The 12,423-nt window shown below is 42.2% G+C and overlaps 1 protein-coding gene across 2 annotated transcripts in view; it reads left to right on the forward strand.

Moving 5' to 3' along the window:
• Nucleotides 1-12,423, forward strand: part of SORCS1 (sortilin related VPS10 domain containing receptor 1) — a 444,317-nt gene that overhangs the window by 280,461 nt on the left and 151,433 nt on the right. The gene's annotated exons all lie outside the window — the stretch shown is intronic.

Below are 12,423 nucleotides of genomic sequence, written 5' to 3' on the forward strand. Positions count from 1 at the left end.
TCCCTCGCAAGGGCCTAGACAAACATTTAGTACTTGCTTTTTCTAGAGGGCCTCTGTTTTTGCATGCCCATAATTATGATTTCATTTACACACCTGCAAGATCTGTGACTATAAATCCCAGGTATTTACTGGCAGATGTCAAGTTTGGTAATATTTGCACCCTCAATGATCATTAATTGGGGGGAGTTGTTCGAGGGGAACAAGGTTGTGCCCCTAAACATGGAGAGTGGGTTTAGGGGTTGGCTCCAGATTAGTCCCTTCACTGTGTTCTCTTTTTTTTAACTAATGTTGTTGCCAGGACAGTAGCCTTAATAATGTGCGATGCTGTTCAGTGTAAGTACTCGGATAATGGTACACAATATAGATGTATTTCTTGGCACTTGAAACAAATGGTGGTACCCTCCTTGCTTCAGAATAACATGCAGTTCTTCTTGCTCCTGCCAGCTTGGCACATTATAAACCAGATGTTGACTGTCCAAGGAAGAAAATAAGTGAATTGAATTCCTTTTTGAGTCTGCTTCTGTTGGTACAGATCATGTCATAGCTACAGAAACATGCCCTAACATTTCAAAAGCATGTAGTACTTTTGGGTACCTCAATTTTTGGATCAACTTAAGACCCCTTCAAGAGGCCTGATTCTCCCAGCAATTTCTGAAAAACCAAGGCACCAGTAATCACTAAACTGCGGCCTGATACATATTTAAAATTGAACATCTTGACAGATGGTGCTTGTTCAGATTGGTGTGTCAATCTAAATCTCAATGTCAAGTAAAGCTTTACAGTCTTGTAAGGGGGTTCACTCACCACAGGAGCATCTCCTTGTGGCCAGGTGTGGCATAGCAGCTGGCTTTCACTCTGGCAACCCCTTCTGACAGTCACTCCTTCACTGTGATGGTCTCTGCTCTGTAACTTGGCCCTCCACCCTGGTCATGATATTTATGTCTGCCCCTTTTGGGGTAACAAAGTTCAACAAACAAAAGTCCAACAGTTAATTTCAAGATCTTGTGTCAGGTTTCTGGCCCCTGATTCTGGGCTCATGCCATGTTGCCATTGATTGGTAGGGGAACTCAGGCCTTCCCTACACTGAGTTCAGCCCAGGGACCCTTACTGTCAGCCTAGGTTTGCAGTGTCCCATCCCTTGCTGCTGTTTCCGTGGGCTTCTTCCAACCGAGCCTCTCTCAGGCTTTCTTCCCCGCAACTTCTCTGGGTTGATCCTTCTTTCAGGGCTGGAATCCCAGGGCTTATTCTCTGCCTTGGATTTCCCCCTCACCACCTCTCTGTTTCCAAAGAGTGACTGCAGACTCCCGCCCTGCAGCCCCCTTCTGCTACAAACTTCTCATTATAACGAACAGCCTGCTCCTGCCCACTGGGGCTTCATGATCAGTCAAGCCTGGGTTTCCCTCCAGATGCAGCCAGGGAACATAACTGGTTTTTCACGTCCACATTAACCCATTCACGGCCTGTGTAGGATACATAGCCCATCATAAGCACCTTCCATTCAAGACTTTCAGTGTGGTTTACAAACGTAAAAGAATTAATCCTCTCAATACTTGTATGACGTATGTAGGTATTATTGTGAGCTTGAGGAAACTGTGTCTTGGAGCTGGTTTACACTACACCTAGCGACATTGCTCAGGGATGTGAAAAATCCATCTCCTTGAGCAAAGTAATTAAGCGACCTAAGTCCCTGTGTAGACAGAGCTACGTCAAGGTGGAGGTGGATTACTTACACTGACAGGAGAACCCCTCCCATTAGTGTAGGTAGTGTATACCTACCTACCGCTATGGCATTTCACATGCAGACAAGTTCTTAGGGTTGCTAAATGACTTGCCTAAGGTCACAAATGAAGCTTAAGGAAATATTGGGAATAGAAGTTAAGACCTGTGCTTAACCAGAAAACCAATGTCCTTCCAAGGTTGTAGCCTAATGTTCATACAGAATTAAAATTTGAGTAAATTCTGCCTACTAAATTTCCTCTGTATTCTCAATCAGATACAGTGTTCCTCATTTGACTTTTGTTTTAAATTGTTGTTATAGTGTGTGCTGCAGCCATGTTCCATCTAAAGTTTCATTCTAGTGGTAGCTGAAATGATTCCTGGATACTGCATATGTTAAATAAGAAGAGCCAAAATTCTGCCCATATGTATGGCCATGAAACACCACTGATATCATTGTACAGGTGCAAATGAGGACAGGATTTGGCTTCTAGCATGTTAAGCATTTTGGGCCCTTTGAGATGAAAGGAATTGCATCATTGTAATACACTAATAATTGATGAAGATCAGTGCTGCTTGTAGTGGTAAATTTCCCATTTTGAAATAGGAGATGGGCGGAATATAAATTTCTGTTGGTGCTCTAGCCAGCCTGCTAAGGTGAGTGAAGATCCTGAGTGAGACAATGTATAACTAAGTTTGACTGGATTTATGGTGTGCAGTCCTTTAAGGGGACAAAGCCTGACAGCTGGAGACATAATTTCCTAGTTCCAACAAGCAAATTATCTCTACTCAGTTATTCCATGAGTAATTGCTATTGCTTTATTTTATAGGGCCACAAAACTGCCTGCAAATATGAACACAGACTTTTTGGAGGGTCCTGAGGGGTTAGATGGGATGATGGGGTTGGTCATGATGGCGGAATTTATCTGGGTTTTATGTGGGAGGGTGCTTGATGGAGCTTTATCTAAACAATATTTTAGAGAGTAGTAAATGTGATCATTATTGGTGATTAGAATATTATGTTACCTAAGATGAGCTTCACCCCTATGCAGAGGGCTGGCACAAAGCCACTTAGGTCCCACTTAAAGCCTTCAGAAATTGAGTTTATGTGGAACTTAGCGATGTGCTATACCCTGCATAGGGATGAACTACAGCCTTGAGTCCTGATCCTAGCCCTATTGGAGTGTTTCCCTTGACCTCAGTGGGCTCTGGATCAGACCCTTTGAGAGTAACTGATAAGCACAAAGTATAAATCAACTTGGAATAAGTAAAACAAAAAGGTCAGGTTCTCCCTGTGGCTGAGCGCAAATGGTCCCTGATGATTTCATTTCTCCAAGCAGAATTTGGCCTGGAGTAACTTTATGATCCTGCAGGTTTTTATATTTATTATTATGGAAGTGATGGAGTAGTTCACAACAAATGACTGACACTTGCTCTTTTGAGACCTTGTGCTAAGGCTGTAGTAATGGCGAGAGACCCCAATAGTCATTAGTTGCAATCCGGCATAGGCTTATTATTGATCAAGAGTCCCCCTAGCAACCCAAGATGTAGACAGCTGTGTGGTGGACAAGTTGAACTGAATTTGCCGTCCGAGTTTGTTTCCTAGTAGACAGGTTCCCGGCATCACAAAACCCCATCACTAGTCACTTTCATTTGCACCCTTCCTGCAGAAGAGAGACCAAGGCTTCAAGGAACATGGAGAATGAACAGGAGAGGAGACTGAATGAACATGCAGACTGACCCATTGCACCCCAGAGGCATTTCCTCCAGTTGAAGACTTAGGTAGATTGCCTGGGCAATGTGTGGGAGCTTACACCGCTCATGCTGTGACTCTTCTCTGGGCAGAGGACTTTAGTTTCCAGGGCTCACAATCCAGTGCCTTTTACACACATTAAATTAATTTAACAGATTTTAGAGAGAGTATCAGAAAACCAGCTGCTGCCTGCTCCAACTGCTCTATGATTACCTTCATTTTTCCAGCTGAAAGTACAGTCACTCCGTGGTGAACCCCCACCACATAATTGCGGAGCTAGTGTGTGATTCTCCGTTTTCTGAATAAGAAAAGTTACCTTTCAGAAGAAAACTCCAGACACAGTAAAACATTGCTAGGGACACACAAGCTCATTGGAGGTCCTGTACATTTTAATTATGGTGGGTTTAATCAGCTGGCTCATACGGTAAGGGGCTGTTTTGTGGGCATGTTACCTGTTTCTTTTTGCTATATAGTCTTAAATAGTGGTTTGAGGTGTAATTAGGGGCTGGAAAATAAGAGTCTCCACTTCATGCAGAGTCTCCTTCCCCTGTTCAGATGGATCAGCCACACAGAGACAATGGCTGGTACTCATCCCTGAATTGCTGAGCTCTTTGAAGTGATGAAATGCAGGTGGTAATGGAAGATGTAAGTGATGTTGGGGGAAATGTAGAGTCTTAATTGCACAGCTAAGAAGAAATTGTCTAAATGCATTCAAGAGTTGAGCGACACCAGCGGTGATGGAGAAGTTGTTTTAAAATGGTCCTCCTAGATTCCCTGTTGTTCCTTTGATGTTTTAAATGGGATTGTGAAAGCAAGACAGCCAGGTTAAAGGGGACAGTCTCTGCCAACGAGGCATCTCTAAATGAAACTATTTTTTTTAATTTCCTTACTATTTGATTTCAGCTGTCTGTTTTTTTTTTTAAAAGCGAGTTTAGTTCCTGAGGGGAAAGTACCAAATTGAGAGCCTTGGAGATGGAAATTTGGTCATGTTGTAAAGGCACTTGACTTAGATTCAGGAGATCAGGGTTCTCTTCTAGTGGTCAACAAACTTCCTCTGTAACCTTGAGCAAATCACTTAATATCTCTTTGTTCCTTTGTTCCCCATGTGTAAAACTGGGATAGTAACACTTACCTTCCTCCTAGCGATGCTGAAGATAAATTCACTAATGAAAGAGGTGCTCAAATATGAAGGTGATGGGTACTGTTTAAGTAGATACATAGAACTTTCTATTTATAGAACAGTGTGACAGATAAAGCACAGGAACAGGTAGTGGATGTGCAAGCTTCCCACACATTGCCCCAGCCATGTTCCTTAACCCATTGCCTGAATGGTTTGCTTTGAAAGATGAGCAGTAGCTCTGTCTCTTCAGCAGAAAGGCTTATCGCTGTACAGGTGAGACTGCTAATTAGCATGAATTCTGATAGTGGACTTTTTGAGGTCCTCTAGGTCCTGATCCAAAGCCCACTGAAATCACCAGTCACCTTTCCATCAGCAGCTGGATGGGGGCACATTTTACATAGGCCATATCTCCGTGTGTTTGTACTTGTGTTTATGTGTTCATTCAAAGGGGAAAATAATTCACAGTGTAGAGAGAACACAAAATAAGGTTTGGTAAACTCTTACAGGGCCCATGATGAAGGGAAACTGTTTGGTCAATAAGCAAGCAGGATTTGCTCAGGTTGCACCCACTAACAGTAATGGGGAGTGGATTTACTGATGTGAATCCATCAGGCATTCAAGTGGCAACAGTGGTATTCAGAGACAGGGATGACAGAAGAATCGCTTGCCTGTGTAAACCGACATATGTCGGAGAAGCAAGGGTGTGCATGGAGAGCAGGCCAGTTGTTAAGGTATTAAGGAAAACAGTGGATTGTGGTCTCTTCAGGTCTAATTCACCCCTGTACAGGGGGTGGGAGGGTAGAACAAGGCCCAGACATCACTTAAATTCCTATAACCTCCTAATAGAACATCAGTGGCTCACATATCTGGTGATAATGCTCAGCACAAGGGATGTCTCCCATTGTCAGGAAAAGAGGGTATCATCTGTGTTCATAGAATCATAGAATATCAGGGTTGGGAGGGACCTCAAAGCAGGACCATCCCCAACTAAATAACCCCAGCCAGGGCTTTGTCAAACCTGACCTTAAAAACCTCAAAGGAAGGAAATTCCACCACCTTCCTAGGTAACCCATTCCAGTGCTTCATCACCCTCCTGGTGAAACAGTGTTTCCTAATATTCAACCTAGACCTCCCCCACTGCAATTTGAGACCATTACTCCTTGTTCTGTCATCTGTCACCACTGAGAACAGTCTAGATCCATCCTCTTTGGAACCCCCTTTCAGCTAGTTGAAAGCAGCTATCAAATCCCCCCTCACTCTTCTCTTCTGTGTTCTCCTATCATTTTTAAACTGAGCTTTACTGGCTTCTCTGGGGCTGATTCTCCTCTCACACCAGTGTAAATCAGGAGCTACTCTATGACCTCCTGTACTGCGGCAGTATAAGAACCAGACTGGAACAGAAAGGAATGAATAGAATTGTCTTGTGTACAACTGGAGTAAGAGGAGAATCAGGCCCGGTGTTTAAATCAAACCTAGCAGTGAGCCTGATCATGCTCTCTTAATAGCTTTGAGATTAATAGATTTTAAAGTAGGAAGGATAATCCAATCTGACTTTATGTGTAACACAAACCATTTAATTTCACCCAGTCAATCCTGTATTTAGCCCAGTAGCTTGTGTTTGACTAAGGCATATGAAAGGCATCCAATCTTAAGTGAAATATACTGGATTTTTGCATCTGACTTAGAAGTGGGCTTGATTGGGCTCAGTGTCTCATTCAAAAACCAGGAGATTAAGTTTGCTGTCAGTTATGCTGCTTTTACACTGCTCTAATTCCATTGACAGCAGGGAGTTACTCCTGCTTTACACCAGAATAAGTGAAGGTGGAATCAAGCCCTGAGTCTCTATTACAAGGAGATATTTTCTCCAGTTAAGATTAAGATGCACAGTTATATAGAAGAAAGTTCCATTGGGTTTTGAGGATCCACTGGCAATATTCGGTGTGAAAAGACAAAATAACATATAGTTTGTGTGCTAATGTTTAATGGAGTCCTTAGCTCAATAAAGAAAACAAATTATTCATTCTGCCTGCCTATTTCTGATGACCTCTGTTATGGCAAAACATGAAAGATAATAGTGTATTTGCAAAGCAGAAGGTGTTCTGCCCTGGTACCAAAATATATGGAATATTTCAGAAGACCTTGGAAATTCTTGGAGGACCACAAGAATTTATCCCAGCTAAATGAAGGGTTTTAAAAAAAACATATGTTAACTCAGACCCATATTTTTAAAAGCCTGTGTGTATTTATGTGTGGTGTGTGCATGCAAAAATCATGCAGGTGTATATATCCTTAAGTTATATCCATGCAGCGGGCATTTGGCTTACATGCCTTTGCACACAATTCTTTTCAAATGTGGGTTGAAATCTATGGGGCAAATTGAGCAGCAATTGGATAGCCAATCCTTATGCTGTTCTGAGGATGAACAGGGGAAAGCTATGAAGATCCTTCATCGTGCAGTTGCTTTGTTTTATTTTCTTTCTTGCCTATACAGTCAGCTGTCCAGCATTAATTCAGCAACAGGGGTAAAGCTGTCAGATTGTATTTTTCTTTTAATTTGGCCATAAACTGGTATACAAACTGTGATAAAACATGCCCTCCAAGTGCATCCTTCAGTCTCTTACACACCTCACTAAGCATAATGTGTTGGGAAACAACTTAAAATAAAGGAAATAAACAGTGGATGGAAATAAAAGAATAACCAAACCAATAAAAATAACAAAAAAAAACCCAAAATCCAAACAGCTGATCCAGTAACAGGCAGATGGCACAGTCAGTCCAAACAGGAAGATAGGATCATAGCAATGACGGGCTGGAAAGGGACTCAGGGGTCATCGAGTTCAGTGTTTTTTAATGACCGGTCCATGGACTGGGCACCAGTCCCTGAGATCTCCCTGATGCAGTTTAGGAAGGCAGTAAGCCGGTCCCTGGTACCAAAAAGTTTGAAAAGCACTGATCTAGTTCATCCATCCTGTGCTGAGGCAGGATTAAATATAGCTAGACCATCCCTGACAGGTGTTGCCCTAACCCGTTCTTAAAAATCTCCAGGGATTCCATAACCTCCCTACATAACTCGTTCCATTGCTTAACTATCCGTAATGTTAAAAAGGTTTTCCTAATATCTAATCTAAATTTCCCTTGCTGCAAACTAAGCCTATTGCCACTTCTCCTACCCTCTGTGCTGTGGACACGCACAATTGATCGTCATCTTTTTTTAGAACAACTATTTACATATTTGATGCCTGTTATCCTTTCCCCGCCTACGAGCCTTTTCTTCTGTAGACTGAACACATCCCCTTCAATCAACCTGTCCCCAGAGGTGCTCTGCTTGGTAGGAGTGTGGTCAGAGTGCTGTAAGGTAGGACTCTTGAGTAATTTTCATCACTGATTTTGCCACTGATGTTCATGTCTTTAGGCAAGTCTATATGCCTCAGTTTGCTCAAGTGTACAGTCTGTATAAACAATAATGCTTATCCCCCTTAAGCCTGCTTCTGTGAGCATAAGGGATTTGTTTGTTCATTGCTTTGAGATCCTTGGATGCATATGTACAACTAGTGAGGGAATACCCCCTCTCCCGTAAAGTTTTACTGCCCTATGGATGTCTAGAGATTTTCATACATTTCCATGAAAACATACCAATTTGCCATCTCAGAGGCAGTGAACTCCCGTGGGTGGGGTGGGATCTGGAGACCTGGGTTTTAAGCCCGGCTCTGTCACTGACCACCTCTGCGTGACCTTGAGCAAGTCACTTCAACTATCTGTGCCTCTGTTTCCCTCCACTTTCTTTTCTATCTTGTCTATTTATATTATAAGCTACTATTTCTTACTATGTACAATGTGTCACAATGGAACCCTGAAATCAGCTGGAGCCTACAGCACTACCATTATGCAAATGATAAATAATAATTGTTGTGGTTTTTTTAATGGAAAGCTCTGTGTGTGTCAAACTAGGGAACTTTTTCCCTGAATTGTGTGATAATTAGCTGTTTTTTTTTTCCTGCAAATAGTAATTTTTAAGGGGGAAAATACAAAAATTGAAAGACAGACTTTCCCTTCCACCTCCAAAATAATTGATTTTTCATAAAATACCCCAAAATAAAACAAAAGCACATGGGCAGGAATGCAGGTTTTTTTGCAAGCAGTGCAATTTATTTTTTCAAAGAGCTCTCCTGGCTGCTCTGCAAGTAGCTATGAAATTTACAACACATTGGAATGGCTTACCAAGAGGAGTGTTAAGTTCATCATTTCTTGGAACCTTTAAATCAAGATTGGACCTCTTTCCAAAAGATACAATCTATTTTAGCGACAGGTTGCTGGGTGGCTGAGTTGTGTTCCTTTATATATGAGGGAAGAATAATTCCCCCCGCTGCAGGAACTGTTAGGTGAAATTCTACCGGGTATGTTATGCAGATAAGCTTTAAAGGTGTGCTGGTAAAAATTTGCAACTATAAATCATTTGCTTTTGGGTTTCATGCATGAGTCAAATCTTTCTGATAGACTTCCATTCAAACTGGGCTGGAGTTAGAACACCAGCCCATGTGCTTCTTAGGAGAATGTGTGGAGAATATTAAGGGAGAACCAGGAAGAAGGATGGAAAAAGAAGAGTAAAACTGCCTGTACATACTAGGCAGTATCCCCAGCACTCCATCTCCAGCACACATACACAAAGGGAATCTCTTCATGTCAAGACCTGAACAATTATGAGAATCTCCCAGGACAAGATTCCTCATGATACTCGTGAAGAATCAGAAACAGAATGAAATGGAAAGGAAAGTCAGTAACTGATATGCAAATCTCAGTGGCTTTTGGAATGACTGCAGGATAGATACCTAAAGGCGTTATCACTTCCACTTGCTCCCATCAGTGTTAAATAAACAAACATCCAGCTATTTGCTAAATATATTGATGCCTTATGTTCAGTGTTAAGTGATGCACAATTCAAAATTCTTGATATTTTGCAACACTGTATTTACTTTCTCTTCTCATGACTATTTAAATCATTTAAGTGTCCACATATGGCACTGGCAATTAGATTGTAAACCACGGGGGAAGGAACTAAGTGACACCCTGCTGAACTGTTGGGTACCAAGAATTATATTGTTAACCTAAAACGATTCTTCTCTACTCCAGAATCTTGCACCTCCTGCTGGGAGGAACTTCTCCGAGAAAATTGCTTGCACCCCAGGTAGCCTGTCAGGACACTGGGAGCCAGACAATAGACACTGACCTGATTGCATATCTCCCCCTCAGCTGGAATCTTGGCTTTGCCACAAGCCCCAATCAATGGGCAATGCAGTGCACTGCCCCTGGAACAAATTGGGAATCTCTGAATCATACTCTGCTTCCCAATCTAGCTCCCCGTCTCCAGCTGCTCTGCAGCACGAGCACTCTTTTCCAGGCCTATACCAGGTGTAGCTAACTTTCTTTGCAATGTTCGTGTAACCACACTAGCTAGTATGCTGGCAGGAGGTATGGATCCAAAACCCCACCCACTCCAACCTCTTCTCCATGTAAGGGGCATATATCCTCTCTGCATAGCCTGGTTTCCCCATCTTGCTTCAACCTGCAGTACATGTTGCCAGCACCAGGTTATCAAGGAATGCTTTATGTCCCCACACTCACTGTACAAGCTGAGCCACAAGGTGGCCCTCAATTTGACCCATTCACACAACAGGAAGTCGACAGCATTCTATTCCTGGAGGCACAGAAAGATAAAGAAACCCAGATTGCAGGGAGGAGAACCTTGTTTTCCCTTGATTGCTCTTCAGCAGCTTTGACTAAAAGGAGGGCACCAAAGAAGAGAGGAACGGATCAAGAGAGACAAATGTGAAATCTGTCCTGCTATCCTCTGCCTTCCTGGATGTATTGGATCACTCCCAGGTAGACTCCTTCACACATGAATAATATTTGAATAGTACCCAGATGGACACTAAGAATAATGACTAAAACATTAATGGAAGGAGCTGAATTCCTTCAAATACACCTGTGGTGGTAATAATGTGCAATATACCAGTAATAAACTTATTCAGTATAAATGAATGGGGATTAGTAGCAGGAACGGGCTGATTTTATTCCAGCTTGAGGCAGCTGCTTCTGCATTCTGTTTGACTTTGTTATGTTTACACTTTAAGCTTAACAATGATTCAGAGATTGTTACATGTGTCTGTATGGTGCCTTGTGCAACACTGTACCACATATGGAGAGGAAAGTAACTGTAAAAGCTCTTTATAGTCTCACATAGAGAGACACAATGAGAAATCTGTGGTGTAAATGCAATGACCATTATCTGAACAGATTATCTTTTTTGCAGGATGGGGGAAGGCACTTGGAACGTGAATAGCTTTAAGGAGCTCACACACGAAGGGGAAAGAATGAAGGCAAACTGAAGAAATGGTCATGAAGATTAACATTCTGTAGGATTTCCATAAAGGAATTAGAGGCGGGTTTGACGCAACCATATATGGTCTCAGTTCTTTTGGGGAAGCTCCGATCCAAATCTTAGCGAGGTATTTTTGGCTAGGTCAAGATAGAGGGATTTTTTTGTAAATTCAGGATGGCTTTATGAATATCTGGATTATTGTGGTCAGGGCTATATATGAGGGGAATGAGTGAAGACTTCCTGGAAGCTGGAGGTGAGAGAAGTTGCCTTGTGTGACTGCAATTATTTGATTCTCTGAGGTCAGTGATAAATCAAGTTCAACCTGAGGCTGTGCATTGATATAACTTTTTTAGAAGAAATGTCCTCAGCAGAGGGCAAAATTGTGGTGCCTACCAGCTCCTCCAAATAGTCATCTCTTCCAGTTAATATCATGTCACTTCCTGGATTCAGTTCAAGACAGCTGTTCTTTCTCTAAACTCCCATCTCCCACATCCACAGGATGAAATCAATGTACAGAGCTGTATGTCCTCATTAGCATACAAAATCTGCCAGACTGGATCAGACCCGTGGTTCATCTAATCCAGTATCCTATCTCTGACAGTGGTCAACACCAGATGTTTCAGCAGAAGGTATCAGAACCTCTCCCCACTCGCCCCCAGTGGGAAAGTTTGTGGGATGTGGGAAAGTTTCCTCCCATGGAGTCCTCAGCCTAATCCTTAATACTCAGAGATTGATTGAAATACTGAAGCATGAGGCCTTGCAGCCCATATAATCTCATTGTAATCCCTAAGGATTGTCTGTGGATATTAAAAAGGAACAGTGACAGGTTTCCACATCACAGGGGCTCTTGGAGAAGAAGCCTCTCAAGCCCGATGGAATGGTGGGCCACCTTTAGGAAGCCTGCCTAGGAGTGTGATCCCCCGAGATGATGTCCCAGGACAAGAGCTGTGCAAAAAACCAATTTGGGGGTTCAGTGGCAGTTCTTGGGAGAAAAAAAGGTTATTTTGGGTTGAACAAAAATTGTGTTTCAATTTCAAGCTTATTTCCCTGAAGGTTTTTTGTTGTTGTTGTTTTGTTTCTTAACATAAAATTGAAGGAAATTTCAAAACAAAGTCATTTCAAATAGAAACATTTTGACTTTTTTCAAACTTTTTTGATTTTAACTTGTTCCTAGCCAAAACAATTCAGTGAATTAGACATGAATTTGCAAAATGTTTCCATTAACCCAAATATGCATTTTCCACTGGAAAAAAAAGGTGAACACATTTTGCCCAGTTCAAACAGGCCTTTTAAATGCTTTGGATTTGCCAGGGTTACCTTCCATGCTTCTGAGGTCAGATACAAAGACTGTGGTTATCCCTCTATCTTGCAGGATGATGCTTAGACTATCAGGAGCTGAGTGGCCTGTTGGGGCAAGCTGGATGAATACTGAGTTGATAGACTCACCAGCCAGCTTTC

The sequence above is a fragment of the Dermochelys coriacea genome, chromosome 7 (assembly GCF_009764565.3).
Source record: "Dermochelys coriacea isolate rDerCor1 chromosome 7, rDerCor1.pri.v4, whole genome shotgun sequence".
Lineage (NCBI taxonomy): Eukaryota > Metazoa > Chordata > Testudines > Dermochelyidae > Dermochelys > Dermochelys coriacea.